This window comes from Mesoplodon densirostris, chromosome 10 (genome assembly GCF_025265405.1).
Source record: "Mesoplodon densirostris isolate mMesDen1 chromosome 10, mMesDen1 primary haplotype, whole genome shotgun sequence".
In the NCBI taxonomy this organism is placed as follows: Eukaryota; Metazoa; Chordata; class Mammalia; order Artiodactyla; family Ziphiidae; genus Mesoplodon; species Mesoplodon densirostris.
In genome coordinates this window covers 76,510,570-76,529,620 of record NC_082670.1, presented here as the reverse complement: position 1 = coordinate 76,529,620, position 19,051 = coordinate 76,510,570, and the positions used below count along the sequence as shown (strand labels likewise).

The following is a 19,051-nucleotide window of genomic DNA, read 5'->3' as shown; positions in this document are numbered from 1 at the left end:
GTCAAAAAAAGGATGTTTAGAAAAAAGAAATAATAAAGCGAGGCAGATTTTCCCCTTCAGAACTCTCCAAACTGCTGTGGGAGAGGGAAGAGCTACCATCCTGCTTTCACAGGTTAAAAATGAACCACTATTAGTGAGTAAAAGGGAGATTTCATTATCCTTCTGATGCTCATCCTTGACGTGGCTTTTGCCAACGTCTCCATCCGAGAAATGCAGACCAGAGCTTCTAACTAGAAATAGGAGGACAGCTGAATGGACCATGCCTCCTTCTAATGACAATTTATGAAGATGGTTTAATCTTACAGTCCAAGTAGAGGTTCTACTGACAAGTTCTCATATGAACTGATTAGACTTCCCCTGTATACATTTTTATCAGATTGATTCATTCCTCTGGCAGAAAGCTGGCTTTTACATTTTTTTAGAAGAGATTCCAAATGGCTTGTCAAGATTACATCTCGCATGTGAATCTCAGCCAGGATTATGTTACAGCCGAGACTGACAATATTTAATAGGTAGAATCAGACAGGATGGTAGAAATGGAGCAAGCTGGTCCCAATCAATAGTAGGAGCATGGATGTATGGTGTACATACATCCCAAGTAGCTTCAAGGCAGTCTGTGGATTGGATATCCTGGGAGGATGCATGAATGCATAAAATGTAATATTCAAAGGAGATAAATTACTTCAACTTTTGTCTATTACTTCTGGCATGAGCAGATTCTTATAAACGGCATTCATGTCTGGGGCATTCCATGACCTGAATTCCTAACCACCCCTTCAGATCCCCTGTAAAAACCACAGACTTGAGAAGAGAAGGGAACCAGACCCTTTTGTACTAAGCTGGCCTAATGCAGAGGTCTCGGCAGCATTTGATAAGTGTCACAAACTCACCACATCTGAAGGGGCCCCTTTGGAGTGACAGGTCCCCTGCTCTTGGAACACAAATGGAGCCACTAGCGGGCCATGTGGGAGGTAGGCAGAGCAAGAGGCCTTTCCCATCTGAGATCCTTTATTCCCAGGCATGGTATGTTTTTTGATGCGGCCTATAGCCAGAAAGGAAAGGGGCCTGGAGAGATGTGTATCTGAATCATCTTTGTATTGATTAAAAAGAATGAAGGACAAAATCCTTTAAGGTTTAAATTTGCTTTTGCATGAAGGGTCAAAGGAGAAATGTATTTATTCTTCCTGGACTCAGAAGAATGTAAGTCAGCTCCATAAGGGCGGACACTTCACTCCCTCTCTCTTTTTTTTTAGGTTGTTTGCACCTACTTTCATGTCTGTGAAAATTAGTTCTGGCTGAGGTAAAGCTTGACCGAATGAGATAGCTGGCCTAAAAATCACCAATGATTTGCTCTGATAAGCGAGAATGGAGAAAAGTGATACCTGTTTTCTTTTAAAATCCTTAATCATAAAAATTCACATGTGAAACTTCATTATCCTTTTTTCTCAAAGGATAATGTTCTCAAAATCACTTTTTTACCAAGCGGTACATCTCCGTTTACTTCTGCAGATTTTCTATGTGTGTGCTGCCCTGGGCCAGTTATCCAGGATGATGGCTAGCCAATCATCAGGAAGTAGATGCAGACACAAGTGGTAAATTTGGGGGGTGGGTTGGACTGGTGATTAGTTGACCTGGATCATTCAGTTGCCAGGAAATGGGGAAGCAGGACCATGTCTAAGAGTTGTTTATCGGCAATGGCACCATGGTCAGTGTCCCCTAAGATTGTCAGGAGTCACTATGGTGTCAAGTCAAAGGGAGTCAGGGATAGTGTTCTTGCAAACTGGGCAGCAGTCAGAGTGTGGGTGGAAGTTCAGCTCAAAGGAGTTCTCTCCAGCCTGGAAGAAGAGCAGCACTTCTCAAAGGTTTATGCTACCTTCTGATCACTTTTTGTATTTTTATTTAAGTCTTAAATTTTTCATAGGTAATTACATGTGCAAAATAAAATACTCAGAAGGTATAAATGGGTTTATAATGAAAGGTCAGTACCTCTCCAAGGCTTCACTTCCCTTCCCCAGAAGAAATTACTGTGCCAGCAGTTTGTGTATCCTTCTTCCAGAAATAGCATGTGTATGCATGAGGACAAATGAGTGTGTATAAAGATGATTTTAAGATATACAAATTGTATCAACCTGGTTTGCTCTTTCTTTTTCATTTAACAACATATCTTGGAGTTCATTCCTTATCAGTACATAGAGAAGTTATTTTTTCTAGTTAATGGCTCCTGCTGTCTTTTAATTCTGTTCATTGTGACTATTGGCTTAACTTTGTTTCATCTAACTTAACGGATCTTTGCCTTAAACTTAAATATGCATTAAGCATCTAAAAAAATATCCGGCATGGAGCAGGCTCTTCCACTTCTATTTGTGAGACATTGAGGAAGTTGGTTGCTCTAAGCCTCAGTTTTCTCATCTATATAATGGGGATACTATCCACCTGGCTGATATGGCCAATATGACTGGCTGTCTATCAGGTGTGTGCTCTCTCTTTCAAAGTACAGAATTATTTCTAGGAAGAGAATGCATTTCCCAGCTTCTTTTCTATCTAATGTTACCACAGAACTAAGTTTTGCCAGTGGAAAATGAGAAGTAGTAATGTGTGTCAATTCAAGGCCAAGGTAATTAACACCATAGCTATACACTAAAGCATATCATTGGAGTAAAGATTAAATTCAATGAGGTAATGTAAGGAAAGCATTAAGACATAGTAGTGCTAAGTAGCATCAATTATTATTAATATTGTTATCTGTATATGACTCCCATATGAATAACCTCTAGTTTTTCCGCTACCAACTTTAGTAAGGACTCAGTACTTGGTCATGTGCTCCAAAGTCAAGTGTACTTCACAGAAGCATTAAGGAGCAATGCAGATTTTTTTTCTCAATTTTTCAGGTTTTATTAGAATATTCTACTTCACATTAGCTGTCACTTCAGAGCAGAAATAAATATGGCAAGACAGGGATATGGGACCTTCCAGTTTGGAAAACTAATAATTTCACTAATTGACCTTGTAAAACCCCCCTTAAATATCTCATGCAGATATTTTGGTTGGACATGCTCTATTACAGAAGAGTAGATGACTGATATTAAGCATATGACGTTCACTTGATTTCCCATAAAAATGAAAGTGATACCTTTTCTAAAGTAGGTGAAAAAAAGTAAAATCCTGATTTAAGAATTTCTAAAGAGAAGATACAGTTTTTAATTGAAGAAATAAAGGAGTAAATTTACATTGCATACCTTACAGCAAACCACTTAATGATAATCTCTGTTAGATTTTTTTTCTCCAAGAGTGATTCTTTGGCTACTAGCCAATAGGTATACCAAGGAGTAGACTTTCTTTCTTGATGTTTTCCCCATAAACCTCTAAATTATTTTCTATTGTCCTAAAAAATTCAGACTCTACTCAAAACTTAAATGACCTTACTTAAAGAACTGCTCAGGTTGACTGGACCCATCCTTCTTAAAAGGCAATTTATCAACAATCCATTGTTATTCAACTTGCCTTTTGGCAGCCTCAGTCATATTAAAATATTCACCCAACAAAAGTGAGTCTTTACCTAGAAGGGGATTTTTCTGCTAAGAAAAATAAGACCCACCCTTCCCCCTCCCAATTTCATTAGAATTATAAAGGGCTTTCTCTTTTGACCCCGAGTTGCGCACTAGGAAATATTCTCCTCTCAGGGACTGTCTAGTCCCAGAGAAGGCTCTCAAGGGAAGCCTTTAGTTACCCCATTACAGGCAGCATCTGTCAGTCCACCCGCCATCTATGCCACAACTGTCCTTTTGAGATTCACTATAGCCTTTACTTCTGACCCTGTCTTGGCCACCCCTCACCCCCTTCTACTGAATATATTGTTTATGGACTGTCCCCATGTATGCTGAATTTGGTCCCAACAACATGCTCCTCCTGCCTTTCCTGCCTTAGGAAATTCCACCTTTGTATTATTGCTTATGTTCACCTCTCTAGGCTTCTGCTTTAGAACTCAACTTTAGAGCCTACCCATTTCACTGAACCTCTAGAATACTTAATTTCAATCCCTGTACCCCGAACACCACTGGCCCTCTTTATGTGTAGCTGATGAGTCTTGCTTCTTCCACCTAACTAATGGCCAATGTATCTGGGTCTACCAGTATGCTATAGAACACAAAAGGCAAGTGGAAAGATACATGTGACATCTGTGACTAACCAGGGTGCAAATTTGAAGAGAATTCCTTGAAAGTGTTTTATAAGAATCAGAACTTGTTCAATAACTCTCTTTCCCCAACAAACTGTAAATTCTATAGGAAATGAACCGTGTATAAATTATCCCCTGAAGTATCCTCAGAATCTACCACAGTACCCTGGGTATATTAGGGCCTCAATAATGTTTGTTCAATAAATAAGTTATATAGATAACCTAGAAGTAAAAGATTAGATGGTCAAATATATATTTTACAAAACAAAATCCATATTCCATATTTAAGAAAATATATCTAAGAAGTATCCGAAATTACTAACTATGTAAATTGAGGTAAGATATTCCTTAGGCCTCACCTTCCTTATCTTTAAAATGAAATAATGATAGAGTGAAAGAGATTAGATAGAAAAGGTGCTATCTGAATGTTAGAGATTATTGTTTTTACTCATATTGGCAAATAATGAGGTTGATAATCTAGTTGTTACAGTCTGAGGATATTAATCACCTGGAAGCCTATGCATTAGAATAAAAGTAACGTGTCTCAGCGACAACTTTATAAGAGCTCATCTCCTGGCTTGTTGCTCCCAACTTGCTGGGCACAAGAGGCAAGTCATTTATTAACTTTATTTACCTTTTAAATGAGAATAATGCATATCTGCCTCCCAGTTAGGTTGTATATATTAATTCACGTGCTTATGATTTACTGTGTATGAGTTCATCTATTTCATCTGTTTCATCTATTTCCATTTTTTCACTGCTATGGCCCCAGGTTCTAGACCAGTGCCTGGCACATAGAAGGTACTCAATAAACATTTCTTGAATGAATGAAAGGCCATTGAGTGTTTATGAATGTATCTGCTCTGTCAACACATGTTAAATTAAACACCTTTTATGTGCTAAGCACTGAAGTAAGAAGCAGTCCCTAAGGAACTCATAGCCCAGTAGAGGGAGACACATATGCTTGCCAGTGGCTCCTGCATTTTCAGAAACTTTGTGGGCAAGGGACACAGTTATTTTATAAAATGCCCAAATGTGCCGTCTGACCACTGGATTGATAGATAATATAGTTGACTGTTTTTCAAATATACATAGATTTGGTGTGGTTGATAAAATACAAAATAATTTAAAAGGGTTGATGTATCCCTGATACATTTTTGTCATTGTGTAATTTCTCATCCATAGGTAATAAAATTATCATCATGAGAGGGTCATGGAGCTTTGTGCCATACAAAGGGCAGGCAGAATGGAGTAGTGGAAAGAGTGACCTGGGTATGTGCCCACTCCCAGCAAGACTAACTGGTTAACCGTGGGCATAGGGCTGGCAGAGAAATAAAGAAATGAAGGAAACTCTGCACTTCAGTTTTACAATGTGGACAGCAACACCTAACTCATGTGGTTATAACAGGGTTATCTGAGATAACATATATGAAATTTCTGGCCCATATTGCTAAAGATTAAAACCTATTTTTTTCCTTAAAAAATCTTATGCATATATTTGTTTATTAAAATTGCTTACTTTGTCCTTAAAAAAACTATTTTTTTATTATGATTATAAAAATGATTATGATGATGAAGAATCAGAGATATAGGGCAGAGTTCAGAAGATGACACATGAAGCAGTGGCTGAATCCTCCAAGGCAAGAAATGCCACCAGAGTTGTCTGGACATCTTGTGCTTTGCCTGGCATCAAATTGAGGTCCCAGACCAACCCAGTCATGCCATGGATGGAGAAGCCACATCATCAGCCTGATGGTGCTATAGGAGCTGTGGGTGGTGAGCATCTAGTCACCAGTGTCCTGGTGCTGTTTGCTTCACTGAACCATGTCACTCCTCTAACAAGTGGGTTCAGAGCTATAGCTATGCCTTGCCAGGCTGACATGACCATTTTGATGATCACATGTTTTTTTAAGTATTAGGTATTAGTCTTGTGAAAAGTAGTCTTTTGAACCATGTGGGACTAGTGGTGAAAAGACCATTTATGTTTTCAGGGGACAGGAAGTGAGCCTCCTTTCACGGTTGGCAAGCAGCATAGCACAGTGACCAAGTGCACAGACTCAGAGGCCAGGCTGCCTGCATGGGACTCCTGCCTTGGTCACTTTCTAGCTATGTGACTTTGGAAAGTCACTTAACCTCTTTGCTGTTTGTTTTCCTTGTTTGTAAAATGGAAGATAATGGTACCTGACACATTGGGTTGTTATGAGGATTGAATGTGTTAGTACTTCCAGAATGCTAAGATAATGCCTGGTGAATAGAAAGTACAAATAGGTAAATAAATGGATGGATGGAAGGATGGATAAAGTAGAAAAGCTTTTAGTTAAGTTTGAAAGAATTCCCATAGGAATTGCTTGTATTTCTTGAGCACTTTACCAAGTTCTAATCTTCCCAACAGCCTAATAAGGGAGGTTGTATTATTTTGCCCACTTACTGGGCAAGAATTGGAGAGGACAAGGTACTGACTTGCCAAGGACATATGCTGAGTAGGTGGCACAGCAGGATTCCAGTGTAGGTCTTTCTGATTCCAGAGTCCTGAGATCTTACCTGCTGAACTGACACAAGATCCCCTCGCAAAGGTCATGTGAGGCAGTAATTACTCCACAGTCGCTATTGCCTAGTGTTCTTAAAGCCCAGAAGTGCAGATTATGCTGGAGACACTTCTGTTTGTTCATTCACTTATTCGTTCATTCAACAAATAGTTTGAAGTGCCTTCTCTGCACCAGGTACTCTTCCAGTTGTATTGAAATCCAGGGGTATTTCTAGCTCTTTTTAGTCTTCCCTGAGTTACATTATCCAGGTGCTTTCATGCATCTCTTTTCATGCATCAGGCACAGTACAAGTCATCAGTTACTTGTCTTGGAACCCACGAAAGCCCACAAGAGAGTCAAGTTACTTATATTTGCTCTTTCCAGTGCCTTGCAGATGGTGGACAATAAGGATTCTCTTGACTGAATGCATAGATGGACCACTGGACGACTAGTGGATACTCGGGAAAAAATAATGACAGGATGATATAATGGGAAAACCACATACTAGGAATTTGGATGCTTGCCTTTTTTGTCCTGGTTTTGCCACTAACCTGGTCACCTCTCATAAGTCATTGAACCTCTTAGAATCTTAGCTAGCTAACCAACTTCTTTTCTTCTCTGCTCTAAATTTTATAATCTAAGATAGTTTAGGCGAGTTACATCTTCTGAGTAGTCTTAAAGTTTTAGGTTAGGACTGAAATCTCCTCAGGCTGCTAAAGGTCCTATAGGGTAAGGTGAAGGTGGGGGCTCATTAGCCCATGGTCAAGCCGGGTGTCTTTGGGCCACCCCTTGGGCTTTCACCAAAACCAAACAAGAGAATGGAGCGATGGAAATTTGCGCCAATAATCCTTGCCTCCTTACCTTCCTCACCCTGTCTCCCAGAGCTTGACAGCCTTCCAGCAGTGGATTAAGAGTGAGCAGGACCAGATTCCAGGAAAAAAAAAAAAAAGGCTTGAGCCTCACAGTTATTCATGCCCTGGGCCTCCTTGATTCTCTTCTCCAACCAATTAGTTCTCTGGTCCAACTTGACCAGGATGGGAAGCCATTGTTCTACGGATCCACCTGTAGTTCTCACCATTTGCCAGCTCTGCAAATTGGTATATAGATGGGCATACAGGACACATTTGCTCTCTGGCTAAAATGTTGAGCCTTCCTCTGCTAGTGTGCATAGAGAGAGCCAGCTGTTTGGCAATCCCTCCAGCACATGCACCCCATGGGAGTTCACCTAGAGAGTAACTCAGCACAGTATCAGGAGTGAGCAAGAGTAGGTGCAGGCTCCAGGGTCAGGCATCCTTGGTTGCAATCCCAATTCCTCCATTTACTAGCTATGAGATCTTGGGCAAAGTACTTAATATCTCAGAGCCTCAGCTTCTGCATGTGTACCACAGGGGATGATAAGAACGCTGACTGTTCAAAGTTGTTGCGAAAGTTGAATGGGATAATCTATAAGAAACACCACACACAGCTGACACACAGTAGATACACAGTGAGCGGAAGCACTTTTTGTTGTTGCTGTTCTTTGTGGGGTTTTCTCAGGAGCCAGTAGTGTGGATTCTGTAGTGATAAAAATCCCCACGTGTTTGTCCAGTGCCTGTCAGGTGATGGTTAGTGGCCAGCCAAACGCAGTCCATTTGGTCACAGTATTCTGGAAGGAGCATTCCAACCACTCTTCCTACCTCCTAAACTTTCTCAAACCTTTTCACTGCCGGGAATTTCTGACTCAAAATTAGGAAGAAATCAAATGAGAGTTTAGTTGAGCATGCACTGTAAAGATGGTCCGTTTAGTTGGCAGAGCTACAGTTTTGGAGAGGGCGTTTGAAAGACTAGCTTATAACTTTCGGTGCCAACCCAGAGGCGTGAGGCAATAATTTTCCTTTCCTCCTGGAAGGTCCACAGCCTCCTCCTAGGGCAATCTCTTGGGTTTCACTGAATTGGCTGTTACGTTTGGAAACCAACTTGTGCATCTGAGCATTTGGGGGAAAGCTATTGACTAACCCTTGCTCTCTTTCAGCCTGCTTCCCTTTTTCCAATATTTAGGAGCCCTGGCCAAAACAAAGAGCCCATTGTGTCCCTGGTACAAGCACCAGAACTAAATTAAACATTCATTGAGTCTTAATTAATTGTATTAAGGTTGGGCAATTCCCATTGCTTGGGAAAAAAACCAAATACTTAATTTACTTGCAAAGTGGTGTATGTCCCTTAGTATTGGACTAAACCACCATGAGACAATCACTCACTTAACAGAAACTGGGGCCTCAGCCCAGGAACTAATTAGCCCCTCTTTCTCTATATATAGCTATCTTCACCACCCGGACCATCTGGAAGTTGTTACCTTCCAAATTCTTTCCATTTATTTTTTTTTCCCAAACCAATCATTACTGCCATGATTCTTCCTTTCTTTCTTTTCTTTCTTTTCTTTCTTTCTTTCTCTTTCTTTCTTTCTTTCTTTCTTTCTTTCTTTCTTTCCTTCCTTCTTTTTCTTTCTTTCTTATTTTTATGTTACGTGACTTCCCACTCTTAGATTCTCCCATGTTATCTAGATCACAGCCCAGCTGCCCTGGATGTTTACTCTCTATCTGATTTTCAAGTGGCACACCTATTTTATGTACTTTTCCCAGTGGCAGAGGAAAAAAATCTTTGTGTGAAATCCAGAAGCAGAAGCAGGATGATTGCCAAGGGGTTTGGGCCTCCCCGAGCTGACTGTGTGCCCACCAGGGAGGCCCCAGAGCTTGGTGAAGCCCCCACAGTAGGGTCTTTGATGGTCAGAGACACATGGGGAGTTCTTGGAAGAACTTGGTTTCTTGCCCAGCTCATTGAGCAAAAAGCACCAATGTAATCTGCCCTTTCTTTGAGGAAAACTCACCCAGATCAGGGTCTACTATGCTTTGAGAGCCAGTAAGGAAGTATAAAACCTGTCTTAGCTGACACTGTACTTTAGGAGAGAGGCCTCAAGTATTTCATGAACCTATAATCCAAAGTCCTTACTCTCACTCAAAAGAGCCCCTCCGGTCTGCGCCCTGTATCCCTCGCCCACCTTCTCTCCTACCACCATACCATGGCTCACTGCAGCCCTGGAACCCTGGCTTTCTTCTGCCCCTCCAACATGCCAAGCTTATTCCTACCTCAGAACCTCTGAGCCTGCTGTCTCCTGGGCCTGGAACCCATTCCCCTCCATCTTTGCAAGACTTCTTGTCGTGTAGTTCTCAGCCTGTTACTGCTGAGGTGGCCCTCCCTAACCACACCATCCAAAGTGCCTCCCCTGTCCTCCAGGCCCTCCCCATCATATTCACCTGTTTTGTACTCATGATAGCACTTGTCACCATGTTATGTTGTTTATTTGAGAACATGTCTGTCTGTCTTCAGTAGAATATCCATCCACGAGAAGTACCTTAATCTGTATAATAAGTAACCTTAAATCTGTATGATTTACCATTGTGAGCCCTGCCCCTGGCACAGTGCCTGGCACTGTAATTAGTTCTTTAATGAGACAAATTATCAGAGAACAGCTAATATGCATGTCTGTAACTTCCTGGGTATAACTACATAATGTAAGTGGTTAGGATTCTCTGGCCATTTAGAGTATAATTCAAAAGTAGCTAGAGGGCTTCCCTGGTGGCGCAGTGGTTGAGAGTCCACCTGCCGATGCAGGAGACACGGGTTCGTGCCCCAGTCCGGGAAGATCCCACATGCCGCGGAGCGGCTGGGCCCGTGAGCCATGGCCGCTGAGCCTGCGTGTCTGGAGCCTGTGCTCCGCAGCGGGAGAGGCCTCAACAGTGAGAGGCCCGTGTACCACCAAAAAAAAAAAAAAAAGTAGCTAGAGACAAGGATATTATATATTATAAGACGCCTTGAAGTACTGTAGTAAAATCACCAGGAAAATTTGAAATCATAGGCTAACTTTACCTGCAGTGCTCTCCAAATCACCATAAGTTTCGTTGTGTTTTAGGTTCATTCTCTTTATTTCTGGTGTTTTCGAGTCCCTTTGGTGTAAGCCTTGTCCCTTGCCCCCAGCCCCAGCCATCAAAGCAGAAAAAGCCTAAGCCTCCAGAATTCATTGCTCAGTGGCTTCTGATTGTCTCTGGGAGCCGTGGCCTCCCCGTCACCCTGCCTGGGCATCCCTTCTGATATTGAGTTTCACAATATATATCGTATGATGGCACAAAGTACAGCAAGACCTGGAGGACCGTGGAATGGAAGTGTAATGAATTCTTATTTTATGGAGGGTGGCTCTCACCTTCAAGCCTGGAGACTGAATCCCTCTAGTCAGAAGGAGATTTCTTCTCATCCCTTAACAGTGGTTCATCTGTTTCTTTTTCCTGTTGCTTCCATCCTTACTTAGTCCCAAATGGCAGAAATCCCTGGGTAGCTAAGCTCCTGGTTCTCAAGTCTATTTATATTAAAAATTCCCCATATAAAAAAGGCCGATGGTGTCCAGATTTCAGCAAGGCTAGCAGGACCCTCTCTACAAAGTATCATGTGTCAGAACCTTCAGTCCCAAGGAGGAATCCAGTTACATGGGTGTTCAAGTCCACAACCTGCTCTTCAAGCATTTTGATTTTCCTTTCAGTGTCACATTGGATTCAACTAATTCATTTTTCAGAGGAGAGAAAATATTCTTAACAGCCACGTTTCTGGCTTGGCTTTCATCTGGGAGGCCTTCATCTTTTCTCTTCAGTAACCTTTTTCACAGACTTTTTCTACTAAGCCTTTAGGACTTGAATCCAAGGAAGAAGGAATTCAGGTCTCAATAGAGTGCTGCATAGGTCTGTGTCCCGGCTGTTGACTAGTCTTCATAGAAACAGAGTAAACGTAAAGAAGTAAAATGAAGGAAATTTTTTTTAGGTCAAAGGCATAAATATGTAAAATAGAGAACATCAACGGTAACAAGAAATGATCCAGGAAAAGCTAAATCTTTGAAAAGGTTTTATATCTACCTGTGTTGTCCAATGTGATAACCACTAGCCACATGTGACTATTTAAATTTAAATTAATTAAAATTAAATAAAAATTTTAATTCAGTTCCTCAGTCATATTTCAAGGGCTCAATAACCACATTGAGCTAGTGACTACTGTTGCAGTGTTGGACAGTGCAGATCTATCCATAGAGTTCTTTTCTTGATTTTACATTAATATCAGTAGCTAATATTTATAGAATAATTCTCACATGCCAGGCATAATCTAAATGCTTTATATGTGTTAATCCATTTGACCTGTATGATGTCCAAAGAGGTAGGTAGATATTGGCTCCATTTTAAAGGCTAGGAACTGGTACTCAGAGATGTTGCTTGGCCAAGGTTACATGGCTCTTATGTGTTGAACGGAACTCCAGGTCTGAGAGACCCTACAACCTGTGTTCTTATGCACAGATGATGAGTTTAAGGTGCTTGTGGAGCTTCTGTGGTAGCTAAAGGTACTTTTATTTAGGTTTTATGTCTTTGGTGAGCGGTAGCAATTCTTCTGTGCCGTGCATCTGTTAGGGGTTACTTTTCCAATGCCACCTTTTCTGAAGAACCTTGAGAAGCCATTTATTTCCTTCTGTAATGAAAGCAATCACTGGCTTGGGCTATATTCAGTATGGAAGCAGGGCTGGCTAGTAAAAGCTCATTAATGGTGTATATTAGCCAGTTGCATGTATAAAGGCTAGAAAAAGTGATCATTGCTCATCCATGGTCTAGGATGGTCTGTGGACTGGAGCATCCATTCCTTAGCAAATATGCATTAGCAGACGTGGGGGAGTTACTCCATCATTTCTCCCCTGCTAGTTTCTTGAAGGGTTGGAAGTCCTAACCCTAACCACCAGAGCTGATTATCAGCACGAATCAGCAGCAGGTCATTTTGCCTTATCTCCTTTGATTTTTGTGGCTTTTCTCAAAACTTTGTTTCCAAATACCTTGCAGCTTAACAGTGATGCAAAGGCTCACACGCTCAGAGCCATCAAGGACAGTTCTGCAAGGGTCAAAAAGGAATGCTGTTGAAGAGTTTCCCCGTGTGGCCCACTTCCTTCGCTTTTCATTCCAGACTTACTAGGTCAGCATGACTTACCTCTGTACTTTGCATTGTGCAAGAGGGACTCTGGGAAACAGGTAGATGAGAAACATTTTCAGGAACTAAAACAAAAGTACATTCAGTTTAGATTCTTTGGAACACACCTACCTGAGATAATAAGGCACCTCTTTAAAAGTTTTCTGAACCTACCACGAACCTCCTGTAGAAATGCAGAAATGCCTTTCAGTCCCCTTAAGTTAACAGAGGGGCTTAAAGGGATAATGTGCCCTGGATTTAGCTTCAGTTTAAGTCTTTGTGTTGCTGACAGGGCTTAAAATGGGCAGGTAATCACTGGTACAGTGTGTCATCTTTTTTCCTCCTTCTTCTTATGAAATAAAGTACAAAGTTCTTACCTCTTTATCTTTAGCTATTTCTTTTGAATGAAGCAAAGTTATCACCATTTTCCTTTGGTCTGATATTTTTGGAAAGAGTTGGTTTCCATGGTGAGATAGAAGTATATTAGGTATGTAATAAAGGGGATACAACAAATGAGCGTCTATTCATACTGACACTTCTATTTGTCTACAGGACATTAAATGGCTCGTGTTAAATGTTAATGAGGTCTCCTGAGGAGGGAACCAGGGAGCGGTTAGGACTGTGTCTCTCTCAGTGACTTAGGGACCAAATATAGAGACTATTTTCTTGCCCTCATTTTTTCTTTCTTCTTTATCATACCAACACCAAACAAATGGTTAACCTTTTTTGACCACTTTGGTGTGAGCCAGGTGTTGTGCTAAGTCCTTTTTGTCGGTATGAAGTAGGCACTCTTGCTTCCATTTTGCTAAGGAAGAAACTGAGCTTACACTGAGTCAGAGCCCTGGATCCAAGGCTGCTGAGTGGCAGAGCTGGGCCTGAAACCCAAAATATGGGACTCTAGATTCTGTGCATTTCAACCTCATGTCTAGATGTCTAGTCACCGACCAAGGCGAGCCAGTTCTACCCACAGAGCAAACTTTCCCATCCACCACTTCCTATCTGTCCTCTCAGTACAAGTCCGTTGTGGGCCACATCACCTCACCCCTCTGGCGGCATCTTGGTGGTTTCCCTGACTCAGAACTTTCTCAGCCCATCCAACCTGCGTGCCTCAGCCAGCCTCGCCTTCCTGAAATGCCACTTTCTCTGCGTCCTTCCCCTGATGACAGATTGCCAGTTCCTCCTGTTTCCAACCACAATTACCTCTGCCTTATCCTCATATTCCTCCCAAATGGGTCCCCCAGGCAGTTTTTCTACATTTTCCACCACTCCAAGATAATGAGATACTTTTTCCTCTTCTAAAAATATGTAGTGTTCATTCTTCTTTCCATGTCTTTGTATTATTTGCCATTATATGAAATGCCCTATTTTCTGTCTAAATCCTACCTATTGGATCCAGCCTAGATACGTTCCTTTAGGAAGCCTCCTCTAAAATTTTGGAAATGGCATTATCTCCTCCTCTCCTGAGCCTCTTAAGAATTCTAACTCACTTTTCCCCAGAATTCCCTTTTCCTGATCACCATGGTTTCCCCTATGGTGATCTTGTCTCCAGCTAGACAATAAGTCCCTTATGACAAAGCAATGGTCTATTTCTGCTGTTCTCTCTGTACTTAGCAGAAGACTGGAAAATAATAATTATAGCTAACATTTATTGAGCACTTAATAAGTGCCAGGCACTGTTTACATGTATTAATTCTTATAATCTTCGCAATAATCATCTGAGATGAAGACTACTATTAGCTACATTTCCAGATGAAGAAACTGAAGAAGTGAAAGGTTAGGTGACTTACTTGCTCCAGTGGTGAAACTGAAATGCAAACCAGTGGAGGCGGTGCCTCCACCCTGCACTGTCCTAGGGGTCAAATATGTGTAAATGTGTAAATACACATTTGGGCATAGAGACCAGTGAAAGAATGTGAATTCTTTATGTGGGATTTCCATGCAGCTGATGAAGCTCATGGTTCCCAGACATCCTCTAGAAATGGGTTCGTAGCTCCTGCCTGTCACCCAGCAGCTGTAGAATTGTGTATTCAGTCGGAATAGTCTGTTTTAGAAAAGCTTTGAGTTTCATCAGCACTGTCCAAGTCCCAGTTGGAACCAACTTGACCTCTGCATGGCAGATGTAACTCAAGCCCCACTCCCCCCCTTCTCCAGTAATATGAGCCTCTTCTATTTGGTCTTAGGTGCTTTAATCCTTTTTGGAACAAGGTAGGCTATAAACAAATTCAAGTATTTTAATAGCAGCCAAAAACTTCCATAAGACTCTTGAAAATGAACTACAGTTTGATCATTTTGAGAAACTTGTGACTGCCTGGATCATCACTGTCACTTTCTGAGCCTGGATCTCTGTAGTACATTTAAGCAGCTAATTTGAGGGAAATTGCCAGTAGCTTGCATTTTCCCATACTGCACACTTTCAAATGCCATTGCTGTAGCGTGTTTTCCACACGAGTGCCCTCCTTTCACCTAGTAGATGTTGTGTTGGTTTTTCTGTTTTGTTTTGTGGCCAAACTCAAGCAAATTATCATCAGAATTGCAAGAAAAAATCAAATGATAAAAGGCCTTTAAATTCTAAAACCCAGGGTGTGTCACTGTGTACATTAAAATCACACTGCACGCCGAGCCTCCGCCACATTTCTGACTCGTCCCCAGGACAGTGCCTCTATGGGGTCAGCGCTTGGTATATGTTTACCAGGTAGAATTTTGGATGTTTTACCTGGCTTCTACAAATACTGTTGGTTTGCTAATCAAGAGCAAAGTGTTCTCTACCAAGGGAGGTGTGACCGAAGTTTCAGACAGTTCTGTTTGTCATGTTTGGCTGGAGGATTTTACAATGCCAGCTGTTGATGGAAGCATGGAGAAAAATAGATTTGGGAGAGGAAAAAAAATAGTTCTTTCAGCTCCATCCAGTTGGTTTTGTGAAAAGGGTGCCATTATACCAGGTCTCCTTTGAGCAAGAAAAGTAATAGGTTATGTTACATGAATACAAAGCCCTCCAGGATCTTGTGCTGGCTTTCCTTTCCAGCCTCAGCTCTCACCACTGCCTGTCAGGTGTGCGATGCTCCAGGACACCAACCTCCTTTGCATTCCCCACGGGTCCTCTGCCTTCCTCGTGAGCCTTGCTCCTGCTCTCCCTGCCGGTAGTGCTTTTCTCCCCCAGTTGGCCTAGCTGTCTCCTTGCATTTCCTAAGCCTCAGACTAGGAATTCTTTTTTTCCTAAGAGCCTTCCCTAAAGAACTCCCTCCCCTCCAAAAGTAGAAATGCCACTTCTCAGGGCTTCCAGAATTTGCTGTGCAGGACTCTCTTGTTGCCTATTAATACTTTGTATTATAATTATTAAGGTGCCTATATCTCCAGCCAACCTAGGAGTTTCTGGATCTCTGTATTCCCTACCCCCCAGCACAGTGCCTGGAATATAGTGGGTGCTTAGGGTTCTTGTTGAAAGGAAAAACAGCAGGAGAGAGACAGTGGTAGATAAGTGATACTTCACAAGGGAAAAGGAGAAGCTGTAACCCGTCTGCGTGAAATCCTCAAATATATTCCATTCTTTCTTTATTGTCACCCTATTCTACTTTTCATGACAGAGCAGTTTGCCCCATGTGAAAAGTAAAACCCACTTGTCTACAGGTACACGTTATACATTTGAAAAAGCCTGGCATTTCCCAGCTGGATATTTAGCCAACCCACCACTTGGAAGTTTTATCAGAGTGTCTCAGGTGTTACCTCCCTCTCAGGTCTTTGGAGGAAAAAAGGTGATTAAAGAAACCAATTCTAGGGGAAATTATAGAGTCAAACAGTGCTTTTAATGGGTAAGGAAGGGGTCTGAACTTCCAGAGACAGAGTGGAAATGGGTGCAGATAATCATAATGCGGGGAAAATGCTTCAAGAGCCTCCTGACCATTTTCGCATGCAGTCATCTTTCATATCCTCTGTAAGGTAAAATCACCCTCAGGGTCATAAACCACTGCCAGAGTATTGGACAAGCCCCATAGGTAGTTGTTCTGAGCCAGTAAAAGCATCTTAATTGACCTAAATGACAACAGTTATGTTATAAATATCTAGAATTTATGACCTGAGAAGGCATAATCACATCTTCCATCAGTTAAGTTTGCATAGGAGAAGCTTGGGGATTTAAGATAGGGCTGCAAGTTGGGGGAAATCTGATTAGCCTTAACTTTATGGCAAACACAGAGCTAAGTGAATCGGAGTGCTTTCAAGTTCCTGATCCCTGGGAGTTGAAGGCAGTGGTGTTTTAGAGTCAGAGTCGGTAAAAGCCACCCCGTCCCCTCTGTGCAGCTGTCATTTTATTGGCCTTGTAAAGTCTCGCGTTCACCATGACAAATCCAAGACCATATACCTGTGAAGAGGAGATGTTTTAGATTATGGGGTGCACAGGAAGCAGACTGTGGGGTTAGAGGGTGAAAGCTAAAGGCTGGTGTATGTGTTTATGCTGTGCTGTCTTTGGAATGTGCAGAGTCACTGTGAAAAGCAAGTAAATGTTGCTCCAAAGAGCACACCAGAGTCTGAGGAGATGCCTCAGCCTTTCAGCATTTCAGTAGGTGAAATTCAAGGCAGAATTTATGCATCTGAAAACGCCACCGATCTTTCAAGTCAGTTGAAAAGTTAAACTTGGGTTTTTAAAACATGATATATGTCCTAAAGGGTTTTTTTTTGTTTTTGTTTTGTTTGTTTTTGTTTGTATTGAGGGAAATCACTAATATCAAGCAGCACTACTACATCTAAAGCAAAAACCCTAACAAAGCCAACCCATGAAAGGATGTGCATTTTAAAAGAGACACATTATAGAGATAAATTTGATATCATTGATCAACCAGGTGATTGCCCCAGGACTCAGAGATCAGTGGAGGGGAGTCATCTTCATGGTAAAAAGCAAAGGGCCAACTTAATCCCAATTTGCAGAGCTTCAAGGTGAACAGTCATTTTGCAGGGCAATGAAGAACTCAGGTCATCTATTTAATGCCAAAGTCTGTGAAGTCAGTGAAATTTCTTTAATGAATTTGAGAACATTCCTTCAAAGAAACCTCCAGTTGAAACCCGTTGAGAGGCTAGTTGTCTTTAACTCTAGAGATGAAGTTTATCCTAGATTAGGCTGACATTTCAGCTTACTGTTTTATAATCTAGGGACAGAGTTCTGAATTCTGAGAGTAGCGCGATAGTGCTTTGGCAGACGTACCCATCGTTGATGTGGGAACCCTTTTAGTTTCCCATAGCTCCATCCACTGGTAAGGAGATTTCCCAACCAGAGGATCTTTTACACGTGAAATTCTTATACACGTGTCCATGTCCTAACAGTTTCTGAGGGTCAGATGGGTCCTGAGGCAGGCACTCAGTTTGTTACTTCTCAGTGGCTATGAAACAAAACTTCCATTTTGATTTTATTTCTATCATACTTCCACTCTTCCATACCCTTAAATCTTGCATATCCCAAATCCAGGATTCCATGCCTTACAATGTGAAAGAAATAGGAAATCTGGAACTGATTATGAAATTATGAAGCAGGGAGATGAAGAAAATGTACAGGGATAAGTGTACAAACGAATAAGCCCTGATAAACACAAAGCCTGGTGCGAAGGACACATCACTGTGGGTTTGAACTTCTGTTTTCACGTTTCAGCGTAATGCATTCTAGCATTTGCTTTGTGTAGTGCTTGGGGAGCTTTTGGTGTTAACAGAATTCTTTTCTAAAGAAATTCCTTTAGATTCCTTCAGAATTTGTCCAGTTTCCAGGTTCCAATAGGAAAAACATGGACGAGATTTTAATAGAAAAATAGTGTTTCAGATTTTTCATTTGGCAAGCACCCTACTCTAGGGCTGCTCTTGTTTTATTAAGTGGAACAGGTCAGCTTAATAGAGGAGCTCTCAGCGTTTTACCCTGATTTAAGGGTAGAGAGGAGCATGGGCCACCTAGGAAATATACCCCCCTGGGATTTTGAGCCCACTTGTAGTTTCACTGTTCATTCTCATCTCATTGGAAAATATACTGGAATAACAACTATATGTGATGATAAATCAAGACCAAATCCTTTAACGTTCTTCACTTGTGTCTCCTTGAGAAAGGAAAACTGGATCTTTCCGTAAAGTTCTTTCAGATAGGGTTCTCTTCCTGGTGATCAGGAGAGTAGTGGTGGTGGCAGAATGTTTTATTTTTTAGCTTTAGTGCTTTAACTGATTTTAAAGGCAATGCATTTTCATTATTTAAAAATTTCAAATAATTCAAAAGTCTTTGCAAAAGAATTCCACCCTCCAGAAATACTAACATTTTGATGAACTATGTGTCTTCCTAGTTCTTTTTCTATGTCAAGCCTCTGGGGAA

At 41.4% G+C, this 19,051-nt stretch overlaps 1 protein-coding gene across 13 annotated transcripts in view; it reads left to right on the top strand.

Moving 5' to 3' along the window:
- Positions 1-19,051, top strand: part of ERC2 (ELKS/RAB6-interacting/CAST family member 2) — a 985,114-nt gene that overhangs the window by 838,144 nt on the left and 127,919 nt on the right. The gene's annotated exons all lie outside the window — the stretch shown is intronic.